This window comes from Galeopterus variegatus, unplaced genomic scaffold (assembly GCF_000696425.1).
Source record: "Galeopterus variegatus unplaced genomic scaffold, G_variegatus-3.0.2 Scaffold4607, whole genome shotgun sequence".
NCBI classification, from domain to species: domain Eukaryota; kingdom Metazoa; phylum Chordata; class Mammalia; order Dermoptera; family Cynocephalidae; genus Galeopterus; species Galeopterus variegatus.
The window spans coordinates 119132-133257 of NW_007730718.1; positions in this window are offsets into that span (position 1 = coordinate 119132).

The window sequence follows — 14126 nt, forward strand, 5'->3', positions numbered from 1 at the left end:
GGCATCTAACGCTGGGTCTTACTCATAAATATTCAGATACATGTTTTCACATCTCTGTTTCCTTGTCTCTCTAAACTAAAATGATAGGACTACTTTACTTCAAAAAAACTCTCCTTGTTTTAACATTTGATGACTCTGCAATTTAAAGCAGTTCTTTTCTCCTCCCATGCATACAGAACACTGTGCCTCATCGCCTGCCGTGAAGATAGGCTGGGCAATGTGACCAGTTCTAACGGGGCCGTGGTGAGAGTGGGGTGCATGGAACTGTCCCATTCTCTCTTCCTCTGCCACAGCAACCAGAGAAGCCATGTGTTGAGATGGCAGGGCCCTAAGATGGAAGCAGCTACCCTGAGCCTCTGGTTGGAAGGGAGCTGCTCTGGAGAGGATTTCCATTAAAACAACAACAGCAACAAAAACAGACCAGATTCAAGAGCTGACCTCCCAAGTCCAATAACCTCATTAGGTCAAGAAGCATGAGAGTAAGAAAGCAAAGAAATAAAGATTTTAAAAATCTGAGAACAAATGTTATATATGGTCACTGACACACGGAATTAACTGGAAATGGGTGTATGAAAATCCTACAAGACTTTGAGATTATGCTGTTGCCAGAGAAACTGGAGCCTGGAAGGAAAAACAAATGAACAAAAACAAACTAACAAAAAAATGACTGAATTTGAGACTTAAAATGGCCTTGGTCCACAATAATTCTTGTGGGATGAGAAATCTGTGTAGCCTCCAGTGAGGGTGTATGCCCAATGTCACTTCAAATGTGACAAGATGTATAATGAGAGGAAAGAACCTCCAAGAGAAGGAAGGTGGGGCCATGTAGAACAATGTCAACCTTGAAAGCCAAGTGAGAAGATGAAGCCACAAGATAGAAGCAGATGGGAACCTCTTAGAAGACAGGAGACCCTAGCAGCAGCTGGAGCCAAAGCCACTGTCATGTGAGCCAGAAATGCACTTTCTGGTGTTCAGCCACTGAGTGTTGGGGATTGGTGTGTTACCCCAATATAGACTAATTTTACTTAAATATTATAGATATATCTTCCATTTCTATGGAAACATAAGTTATTTCCTACCAACTATTTAGTTGGTCTCTGATTTGGGGCAACACAAAATTGATAGCTAGTTGCCATTGACCAGAACATTCCCAGATAAAAGATGAAGGAAGAGGTATCCCTAGTAACATAAGCTAACTGAGGCACTGGCTCTCCCTAAGAGTTAAGTCTAATAAAACTTCCCAAAACAAAACTTTTGGAAAAATGTGCCCGTGTTCCAGGTTCATTTTAAAATAATTGTAAGAAAACCTAAGTGAATTGTAGTTAATTCTTTCTGAGATCAGGGCATATGAGTGTGTGTGTGCGCACGCGTGTGTGTAAAGCACTATTTTAATAAGTCTATTTACAATCTGATAAGTTATTTTAGTAAGGTAAGCTCTGCTACTGCAAGATGTACATGGAGACATTATGAGATCAACGTTAAGACCAACACTCGAGCTATTGAAACACAGCTTGCCTTTTGGGGCGTTTCCAGGTTTGTCACTGAAAGTGATTAAAAGCTTAGGAGCTGCAGTGCTATATATAACTGGCAATCGTTTGAAGGTGTGAAATGGAAATCACTGGAGACCAAGCCCACCAGCATGCAATGGGCCCTGACAGTCTATTTTTACAACTCTCTTTCTGATCTCGCTAACAGGAAGCCCCGACACACTCACTTACAGAAAAGTAAGACTCCTCTCCCATTTATCATGGGGACCAAATGCATTGTCTTTTGTCCCTCACAGTTGGTGACTTACATTGTTTGTCTGTTTTTCCAGATAATCCTTAGGAGGTTTGAGATATTTACAGATGATCCATGAATGTTTAAAAGGCAAAGCCTGAATCAGTGTGGCGGATATCAAAGACTCAGCTGAGTGAGTGGGTCAGACCAGATCCATATGTTGTATTTTAATTATTTTCCTTCATACTGTGTATTTCACATACAGGAAACTTGGCAGGCCATTCTTTTCAGGTTGCCATGCATGTTTCAATGGCAATACCATGCACACAGAGAAAAAGGCAGCCTAGAATCCTCACATGTGAGGGAGCAATAAGTATAGCAGCAGCATTGTAGCTGCTGTCTAGTGAGAGCCTACTATTTGCCAGATATTGTTTTAGTAAGCGCTTTAAAATACAGTTATTCATATTTAACCATCACATTAACTTTATGAAACATTTACTACCATTTTATGAATGAGGAAACAAACCAGCATCAAAATAGGCAGGATTTCAAGACTTTCTCCAAAAAGGTATCTAAAGCTTACATATGGAACTGACAGAACCAGCAATATAAAAACAGACCTGTGCAAGGAATGCAGGAAAAATTCTTTCTCTACTTAGCCAGAATCCTCTCTAGACAAGATTCTGAGGGTTTTAACCAGAATTGAATACCTCTACTCCTGAATCCTGGATGAGAATAATGCTTCTTAAAATTGCCCATAGTATGGTAGGCACTGAAGAACTTCAGTGTTTGAATACAAGTAATTCAACTTATGGTTAGATATGATCCTTTCAGAGTTTGAAATCAGTCTTACAAAAAAGCTTGCAAACATACATTTTCAAAATAACTTATTCAAAGCAGCCTTAAAGAACTTAAACAGTTAAATACATTTATTATCTCAAAATAATCATTCCCTTTTAATAGTTTTAAACATTATGATAATCCCAGATATGCTATCTTAAAAAAGAAAAGTCATGCCAGCATGCATTCTAAAATTGCTTGAATTCACAGAGCCTTTCTAATATTTGAGAAACAGTTTGATATTTATTTATTATAGTGTATTGCCTTCATAGTTACCATACTCATGTTCCCAATTTAAAAAGTGAGGCTCAGAGGTTTAATGACATGCTGTATCAGTCAGGATGGGCCACGTCATGCTGCAGTAACTATCAATGAACAGATTGTAAAGTCTTAAACAACTAAGTATATTTCTTCCTCACTTCATTCCACTGAGGATTGGGAAGGAGGCTTGTCTCAACAAAGTCACTTAGGAATTCAGGCTGATGGAGGTTCCCTCCAGACAGGTATTTCTGTGAAGGTAGAGAGGCCAGGACCCTGGGGAAACCCATGGTGGTTCTGAAAGCTTCTGTCTGGAAGTGATACATATCACTGCTACTCACGCATCGTTGGCCAGGGCGAAGCAAAAGGCCAAGCCTAATATCGGTAATATACAGGACTGTAAATCTCCCCAATGTGCCACCTTTCACTCGCCACTCCAGAGTCTTCTCCACTCCTGTATACTCTACTTTCCACCCCCAGGGACGTACCTAAACTATATCAATGAGCTCCCACATCTTCTTGGAGATTAGAGGTAGGAAGGCAAGTCTGATTTAGTCCTCTGCCAACTTCCCTATCATGTTACTTCCAGCTGGCTGTGTTTCTCTACTATGACCACTGCTCTTCTCAAGGTTTTCTCCATATGACTCCTTCTTTCCAGGTTCTGGTACCTACTCCTTGCTCTCATCCATTTGTATTTAGATTTAGATAAGTAACAGCTCTACTATTATGACCCTAAATTTTTGTGGTATTGAAAATTATAATCCAGCCTACTTTTGTAAATAATTCCTTTATTAATTATAACACCTGGATTTATTCTAATTTGGGTGTGCCATCTGTCTTCAGTTGAGATTCTGACGCAACCAATATTTGTGAACAATAATCCAGACTTCTATGTTGTCCTCTGATGATGCAGTGATAAGAGTAGGCAAAAGAGATTATCAGTGAGTCCTCATAGATCTTCAGTTATAATATCAGAAACTAATCTATGGAAATACAGAACCTATTTGCCAAGTGGTTAAAAGCACTGTGTTTTTACCAGTGCAAATTCACCCAAATAGCATGAGGGGAACTTGAAATCTAAGGACTGCCTTAATGATATTACTGGAAATATTAAAACATTTGTTGTTTGCTCTATTCCCAAATATTCCCCACTGCTAATTTGCACCCAAACTAATTCCTAAATAATGCAGCAGTAATCCAAGAGATGTGCTTTTAGATATCCAATATATTAAACATTGATTATATTGGGGGGTTTATCTAAAAATCACTTAGTCACAGCTTGTCATAGTATCTTTATTGATTTGTTACCAGCCATTGTTCATTAAAATGCCAGAGAGCAAGGAATTCATTTTAAGTACTCTCTTTCAGATACCAGATTTTTATCTTTTAACAGTATAATTCAAGGTCAAGGGTGTTTATTGTGTTTAGATGAAAAAGCAATCAAAGCAGTTTGGGATTTAAAACAAAGCAAGAGAGGGAACTTTGCAGTTTTTGCTTACCCTAAGGATTGCTGCTTTGATCACAATACACAATCTGAACAGTCTCTCTGGATATTTGCTGAGGTTTCAAGGTTTAGAGTGGGAGGTGTTTTTTTTTTTTTTTTTTTTTTTTTTTTTTTTTTTTTATTTCACTAGATGCAGAAAGAGTGATAGTAATTATTGCCTTTTATTCCCAAGCAATTTTGCTTTCTGAGTGACTGCATTTTAAGTGCTGTGATCTATCTCCAAGGTAATCTTAAAGAAAACACACTGCTTAATTTGCCACTTTCTGGGGTGGAGGAATCAGTTTAGTAATGTCAACAGCCAGTTTCTTACCTAATCTTAAACTTCTCCAGAAATGAGATGTATAGTATTTCTTGAATGTTTGGTCCCTATGAATCCTGATGGACTTTTAGGTATATCATGTCAAAAGGTGGCAAAATTGATACTAGTACTCTTTTAAAGAGGCTATACTATGAACCTCACCGAGCAGAAACTAATAAAATTATATTTCCAGTTATGTGCAAGTATCAGAAGCTCCCTACAATCTGATGAAAAAAAGAGACACATTCCCATAGAAAAGGTTACAAGCCGGCAATTTTCAGAAAAGAGAAGGCACAAGCCCACTCTCACCACTCCTATTTAATATAGTACTAAGGTACTAGCCAGAGCAATCAAGCAAGAGAAAGAAATAAAGGGCATCCAGATTGGAAAAGACAAAGTCAAACTTGTCCCTATTTGCAGATGACATGATCTTATACAGAGAAAAACTTAAAGACTCTATCTAAAACTTCTTAGAGCTGGTTAATAATTTCAGTAACGTTACATGATACAAAATCAATGCCCCCAAATCGGTTGTGTTTATATTCTCCAATAATGAACTAACAGGAAGAGAAATCAAGAAAGGAAGCCCGTTTACAATAGTCATCAAAAAAATAAAATACCTAGAAATCAATTTAACCAAGGAGATGAAAGATCTCTACAATGAGAACTACAAACCACTACTTAAAATAAGATGACACAAAAAGATGGAAAGACATTCCATGCTTTTGGATTGGAAGAATTAACATTGTGAAAATATCCATACTACCCAAAGCAATCTACAGATTCAATGCAATCCCCATCAAAATACCAATGACATTCTTCACATAAATAGAAAAAACATTCCTAACATTCATATAGAACAACAAAAGACCCCAATAGCCAAAACAAGCCTGAGCAAAAAAAATAAAGCTAGATGCATAACATTACCTGACTTCAAATTATACTACAAACACTCAGACAAGTGGAACAGAATAGAAATCCCAGAAATCCACCCCCAGAGTTACAGCCAATTGATATTTGACAATGACAAAAACATACATGGGAAAAAGACTGCCTTTTCAGTAAGTGGTTCTGGGAAAATTGGATATCTATAGGAAGAAGAATGAAACTAGACATGTACCTTTCACGATATACCAAAATCAACTCAAAATGGATTAAAGTCTTAAGTATAAGATTTGAAACTGTAAAACTACTAAGGGAAAATATAGGAAAAACACTTCAGGAACTAGGACTAAGCACAGACTTTGTGAACATGAGCCTGAAAGCACAAGCAACAAAAGAAAAAAAAAAGACTATTTCAAACTAAAAAGCTTCTGCATAGCAAAGAAAACAATCAACAATTTGAAACAACAACCTACAGAGTGGGAGAAAATATTTGCAAACTATACATCACAAGGTATTAATATCCAGAATGTACAAAGAACTCAAGCAATTACACAGTTAAAAAAATAAATAAGTAAATAAATAAATAAATAACCCAGTTAAAAATTGACAAAGGAGCTGAATAGACATTTTTCTATGGAAGACATACAAATAGCCAACAGGCACTTCAAAAAAAAATGCTCAGCACCACTAATCTTCAGGGAAATGCAAATTAAAACCACGTAAAGATATCACCTCACCTCAGTTAGACTGGCCATTATCAAAAAGATGGAGAACAATAAATGTAGGTGAGGATGTGGAGAAAATGGACCCATCCTACACTGTTGGTGGGACTGTAAATTAGTATAGCATCTATGAATACAGTATGGAGCTTTTCTCAAACACCTACAGATCCAGCAATCCCACTTCTAGGTATGTACCCAATGGAATGGAAATCATCATGTTGAACAGATACCAGCACTCCCATGTTCATTGCAGCTCTATTTACAATAGCAAAGATATGGAACCAATTCAAGTGTCCATCAACAGATGACTGGATAAGGAAAAGTGGCATATACACACAATGGAATACCACTCTGCCATAAAAAAGAATGAAATTCTGCCATTCACAGCAACATGGATGAGCTTGGAGAAAATTATGTTGAGTGAAATAAGCCAGGCACACAGAGAAAAATACCACATGTCCTCATTCATAAGAGGTAGCTAAGAGAGAAAGAAGGAAGGGAAGAAAGACCTCAGTAGTGTGTTGGATTTGCAGAGGGAGAGAGCACACCTAGGGCTACAGAATGGGGTGGGGAAAGGGGGATAGGGAGGGATTAATTCCTGATGGGGGACATAGGGAATAATTGCAATTTGTGGTAATGGGCATGCTGATAGTGTTGATCTGGTCATCACATCTTGGGCATGAGTTCTGATGGTCAGCTTTGTACCCTACAAATATGCATAACCTATAAAATAAAATAAAATAAAATAAAAAGGTCAATACACATATTAAATGCTCGAGTTTATTAACAGAGAAAAAATGTAAATTAAATAACAAATGAGACAAAATTTCTCTTGCCCATCAGAATGACAAAGTTTATATAAACAATAACCCAGTGCTGGAGAGGATGTGGGAAAACGAGAAGTTTTGTGCATTGTTGATGCAAAGTAATGTTGTCCTTCTTTTGAAATCTACTGATGTCTATGGAAATAGAAAACTTAAAAACCTATTTTTGATCAAGCAATCACAATTTTAATAGCCTCTGTTTTATATAAAGCATATTTATCTGAAAGCATAAATATGCAAAAATGTATATAAAAGAATATGTATTGCTTTACTTATAGTGATAAAAAACTGAAAACAATGAGAATTGATGGGGATAGAATAAATCGATTACTTCAGCTATGATCCATCCATATCTACCAATGTGGAAAAGGATAGTGAAGTATTTTATGTGGAAAAAAAAAAGAAAGAGTTCTCATTTATTTGTGGGAACTAAAAATAAACAAATAAATACACAAATAAACTGGTGGGGGGAGGGAAGAAGACACAACAATTATAATTCCTTGGAGTTGATACAACAAGCAAACAGAAAGGAGGTGGTTGGGAGAGAGGGAGTAGAGGCAGGAGGGAAGGAGGTTTCGGTAATGGGCCACAATAATCAACCACATTGTATATTGACAAAATAAAATAAAAATTTTTTAAAAAAGAAATCTTGCAAATAAATTTATATAGCAAAATTACATTTTTATAAAAACAGTACCCAAAACTCTCTATATGGGTGTTAGCCAGGCTTCAAGATGCCCCCAATGGCCCCTGCCTCCTGGTATTCACACCCTTGTGTAGCTCCTGCCCCTATTGTATCAGATTTGGTCTCTCAGATCAACAAAATACTGCAGAAGTGATGCTAAGTGATTTTCAAGCTAGGTCAGAAAGACATTGCAGCTTATGCTTTGCTCATTTTATTGAATTGCTTATTCTGGGGGAAGCTAGCTGCCATGTTGTGAGGACTCTCAAGTAGCTCTATGGAGAGGTTTATGTGGTAGGAAACTGAGGCCTCTCTCCATGAGCCAGTGAGAAATCGAGGCCTCAGGTAATAGCTCCATGAGTGAGTCGTCTTAGAAGCAGATTCTCCATATGTAGTTAAATGCCCAGACGACTGCAGCCCAGTCAACATTTTAACTAAGATGTCAAGAGAGACTCTGAGCCAGAACCACCCAGCTAAGATGATCCTGAATTCCAGACTCTCTGAAATTGTGATACAATAAATATTTGTTGTTTTTGTAAGTGCTAAGTTTCTGGGAAATTTCTTACTCGGCAATGATTAACTAATACAACATGGGAAAATTTGTGGAAGGACACACAACTTAGTGAGTTAGAAGTAAAAATGATTTTGAAATCAGTTCTAATTTTTGTTTTTATATTTTTTGCTCTACAGTTACTGTACAGAAGCAGTTAAATGCTCCAGCCCGCATTCCTTTGATCTATTCATTGAATCAACAAATACTGCAGTATTGACTGAGTAATTACTCTGAGTCAGGCACTGTTAGATGTAAATGTCTAAAAATAAATAACATATAACTATTTCCTCAAGAAGAGCACATTTTGATTCAGGAGGTAAAAATTCATATTTATTCATCTCCCATCTTAAGTCACAACAAATGTTATAGTAAAAGTATACATAGAATGTTATGGGAGCACAGGGGGAAAAGAGGATAATTCTGTGGGCAGAAAAATTGCTGAAGACTTTGCAGAAATACTTATCTCTGAGGTGCATCCTGAGGAACCAAGAGGAGATCCAGGAAGGGAAAAATGTGGGGGTGGAAGAACAATATTGGAAAATACTGGAAGTTTGAGATTTATCTACATTCTGCTATTCTTTCAACATACTTTTTCTGGTCACTTCTTTACAATCACAGAGAATAAAAATTAAGAACATGTATTACAAAAGCATGACAGGTTATTCTCACCTTTTTACATGCTGATTTACTGTATTGACATTAAAGAATAAAACCTATTCTGTTACTCAGCTTAAAAACGCATTTTGGTGAAATGTGATAATCTGCAGCAGAATTGGAGGACATGGATTTTTACTCAGGGATCACCCCTCATGCAATGCATGGCCAGTGTTCAGACATCAACGGAAGTGTTCACTGGCCTTATCACACTAGATACCACAGGCCTATGCTATGGATTGAATGTGTCCCCTCCAATATTCAGGTGTTGCCAATGTGATAGTACTAAAAGGTGAGGCCTTTCAGAAGTGATTAATCCATGAGGGCTCCTCCCTTGTGAATGAGTTTAGATGCTCTTACACAAGGGCTCGACAGAGGGAGTTCACCCGTACTTCCTGTTTCACCTTCTGCCAGGTAAGGAAATACAGTTTCTCCCATCTGGCAGCGTTTGAGGTGCCATCTTGGGAGCAAGAGGCCATATCCTCACCAGACACTGAACCTGCAGGTGCCTTGATCTTGGACTTCCCAGACTCCAGTACTGTGAGAAATACATTTCTATTGCTCATAAATTACCCAGTCTGTGGCATTCTGTTATAGCATGAAACAGACTAAGACTGACTGAGACTCAGCAACTTGCAGGGTGAGTGATGTTACTTCACTATCAGTCAATCCGTGCCAATTTAATTGTATTTGTGAAGCTGAGTCATATGGATTAACTCTGCCTTTTGTTTTCCACAGGTCTTTCTGGTTTTCAAAGACATCAGTGCTCATATGCATCCCTAATGTTACAAACAGTAACTGTATAATAGGGCTAAAAAAGAAAATCTCACGTGTGCAGAGCAAACATTGGGTTCGTGTTTTTAGAACACAAGATCTTGCACATAATACAGGACAACAGGGCTAAAAAAAAAAATTTCACGTATGCAGAGCAAACATTGGGTTCGTGTTTTTAGAACACAAGATCTTGCACATAATACAGGACAAAAATGACTTTAAATAAATGAAAAATTGCCATTGTCCTCCCTATCCCCAAATCTGTGATAATTAAGACCTTGGGGATCCATCTCTGTACACTTTATTTTTTTATGCCATCAAATTTCTGCATTTATTGGGAATGAGAGTTGTGTGCCTTTTATCTGCTTTATGCCACCTGGGTAGAAATAATGAACTGGCAATACAATAGGAAAATTGACAGTCCTTCTCCCAATGCAGTGTCTACTGTTACATCTCTTAAATTCCATCCACTTAAGTTCAGTTTAATGCTTCAGGGAACAGCTGATTTTGTGGACCAGTCATTTGCATACTTTGTTCCAAAGATAGAAAATTATGGAACATTTGATCCAGAAGGGGGTTATAAAAATTCAGACTCTATAGATTGTAAGTGACAGAAAATCTGACTATTTCTAGCTCAACCAAACAGAGAGTGTATTGACTACATAATGAGAATTGTACAGTTTGGGATCACTTTAAAGATTTCAAGACTGGTGGATCCTTTCTGTTTATAGTCTGGTCCCTCCTATGAGTTGGGCTGACTCCATTCTCAAAGATACTTGTCAATTATAGCACCGAGATGGCTACTGAAATTCCAGCCTTGTGTTCACTGAGGTTTGAATCCAGTTGCATAGAGGACCTGCCTTTTCTCCCAGCATCTCCTGAATAAGACAATGTCATTGGATCTGATTGGATTGTTATATCCGACACAACACCAATCATATGGCCCAAGAAACAGACTCTAGGCACAGCCCAGACCTGAAGCCAAGGTTGGGACCAATATCATCAGAACTATAGTGACTGGGATTCCCATACCCATGACTTCAAGTCATCTCAGAACAGCATGTCTATAAAGCTGATGAAAAGCATCAAAAGCATCCTAAGGGGCCGGCCCGGTGGCGCACGGGAGAGTGTGCCACTTGGGAGCATGGCGGCGCTCCCGCTGAGGGTTCGGATCCCATGTGGAGACCGGTTCCTGCTCACTGGCTGAGCACGGTGCAGGCACAGCACCAAGGGTTGCGATCCCGTTGCCGGTCCCCGGTACGGGCGCAACACTGAGGGTTGCGATCCCATTACCGGTCAGTAAAAAAGACAAAAAGGAAATAAAAAAAAAAAAAAAGCATCCTAAGGCCTCAAAGGCTGCATTAACAGTTTGATTTCCAAACTTTGTTTGAGATACTTCCAAACTACTTGTCTCATTTCCCTACTTCTCTGACATTTCCTCACTTCCTGAGCTTTTCAGAATTCCAAGAACAGAGAAGTCACTAAATTCTGAAACACTCTGCTCCAATTGTAAACTCCAACATCAGCAGAGTATTTACAATCCTGTCCTTGCTATGACCGTCTGGATGGTCTAGGACAGAGGGCAGCACACTTCAGCCGATGGGCCCAATCCACCCTGCCGCCTGGGTATGTAAGGCCCATGAGTTTAAAAGGGTTTTTTCCATTCTTAAGTGGTTTACAAAAATAAAGGATTTTTTTCCTGTGTCTCGTGACACAGAAAAATTTTATGACATTCAAAAGCCAGGGTTTATTACTCATTTTTATTGGAACACAGATACACACATTCATGTACACATTGCTATGCCTGTTTCTGTGCTACAATGACAGAGTTGAGTAGTTGTGACAGAAACCATCCAACCAGAAAGGCTGAAAATATTTATTATCTGGCCCATTATGGAAAAAGTTTGCTGACCCCTGGTCTAGGGCAGTTGTCCTCACACTTTAGTTACAGCAGCCGCCCAAGGTGCTGGTTGCTGGGCCCCTCCACAGAGAGTCTGACTCCAATTCAGTAAGACTGGGTTGGGCCCAGGAATCTGCAGTACAAACCTCTATGGGTAACTCTGTGTCCATCTTTTAAGGACCATGCTTAGGAAAATCATGTCTTCCACATAAAATATTCTCGGGAGAAATACCTTGATACCATTTGGGTTTTTCTTCAACACAGCATTTGTGTCGAAGGCAGTGTAAGGGCACTGGTGATTGTGAGGACAAAAATACAAGCCAAAGGTTGTTTTTATTTTAATAACAGAAACCCCTCAAAGGGACTAGAAAGCATTGGCTTCTTTCCTGTTTCAGTTGGAGGAGTTATTAGGGATGAGACCTAGACAGGCTGTGGTTTTCAAAATCAATCTTTTATGCTCCTTAGGAGCCAGAGGTTAAATGGAGACAAGAGATGACACATTGACCATGGACTAGAGACAGTGGAGCTGAAGCCAAAGCAAGTCTCTCAAGAGAAAGGACAAGGGATCCCTGAGCTCAGCATACTTGTTTTCCAAGTTACATTTTAGAGATTCATAAGGAAACATATCAAGTAACGACGAGCAAGTCAATAGCCACCTGGAATGACAGTCAGTCTGGAGAGCTTAAAAAGCAGGTATCAATGGTAAGGAGAGGACTAGAGTCTGGGAAACAAGAGCTCAAGAAATGGATCTTAGAAATACACATCTTGTATACGGACACATCATCTGTTCATGGGCTATTGCAGGGCTTTAACCTAGATCTTTGATTCAGACATCTTCTCTTTGAATAAATATCTTGGCACTATGTGCCAGTTCCTGAGCTACATAAAGATCAGTGAATAAGACAGGCATGGTCTCTGGTGCTTAGATAATCTAGCTGCAAAGACAAACATTAAATAAGATGCACTATATAAACAATATTTCTGCAGATCTCAAGGTGTCATCCCTAGACCAGCAGCATCAACGTTACCTGAGAACTTGTTAGATATGCAACAGCTTAGGTGCCACCCAGATCAGGAATCAGGAATCAGAAACTCTAGGGATGGGGACCAGCCATTTGTGTTTTGATGAGCCCAGCAGGTGATTCTGATGTGTGGGTCAATGCTCTGGTTCTCATTTTTCGCTTTACAGGCAGTTAATAATACTTTACAGGCCTATAGATATAGCCCACATTATACTACGTATGAAGTACTTGGTAACATCCCCAAGATGCCTCCTAACCAAGGCAGCAAGGAGGATGACTAATGGTGTCATACACAGCTGTCCAAAACGGCATAGCAGGGGGAACTTTTCAATTCTCCTCTCATCTGAAGAGCCTCTCCCTAGTTCAGGGACTTAAAAACAGCATCCCATAAACACATCACATGGAGATCACAGTCACAGAGCAGAACAACTCTGATACATGCAGAGAGAAAACAGGGAGATGCCAAGCTACTGCTTTGTAATGTCAGTTCTCTGTTTAAAAGATAGTCTCAGAGACTTCTAGCATCATTCACAAGCCCCTGGCACAGAAAGCAAACATCCCAGTGCATGTTGTACGGGGAAACAGTTGTACCCCTTCTGAGTTTTACTCTCTCACCACACAAGGTAGTGGGAAGGTATCGGAGACTGGGTCAGAATCCTTCACATAGCAAACACAGTATATGTTAGACACAAATATTGTATGGAAGCGAGTACAATATGCTGTATATAATTTTCCCCACAGACTGACTCATACTCAAAAAATCTTTTCATCGTCTGTGTGTAGTCCTGTAGCTCACCCTGCCGCTGTACATCCCACATCCCTCAGTCCCCCTCAAAGGCCCCCTGTTCACACTGACAGCCCTCCCTGCTCTCTGACTGTCAGCCTGGGGGATTTTTAGGAGCTTAAACAGCTCTTGGGCAGGGCAGTTAGGCAGAACCTGGGACTTAACACCTGGGGAGAAACAGGGGTCAGTGGATACATAGTCCAGCTTTCCTATCCCTCCATGGAGCAGTTCCAAAGCAAATTCTACAGGAAACCTCAGAGAGGCCCTGGCTGGATTTAGCCCCCGTTGTCCACAGAACTAGCCAGTCATTACCCATTTCCATTGGCTTCTCTGCCTTTCCTGCTTCCTCATCTACCCATACCCAAGTCCCAGCCCCAGAGTCAGTTCTCAGGCGAATGCAAGTTTACACAGCTAGGACACAGAGGAGCCGTGTTCTGAATCCAGGCATTTGACCCCACAGCCTACATCCTCAGCACAGCACCTTCTGGAGTCTGCAGAAGCAGTGATCCTTGTCCTACATCCTCCAGGAACTGGAAAGCTCAGTTGCCGGTAATCTATTCCCCAAAACTTCAAAAACTAGATCGGGGGGGGGGGGGAAGATAAAACAACCACAATTTTTTTTTTTTTTTTGTCTTTTTTCGTGTCCGGCAATGGATCGCAACCCTCAGTGTCGCACCCGCACTGGACCAGGACCGGCAACGGGATTG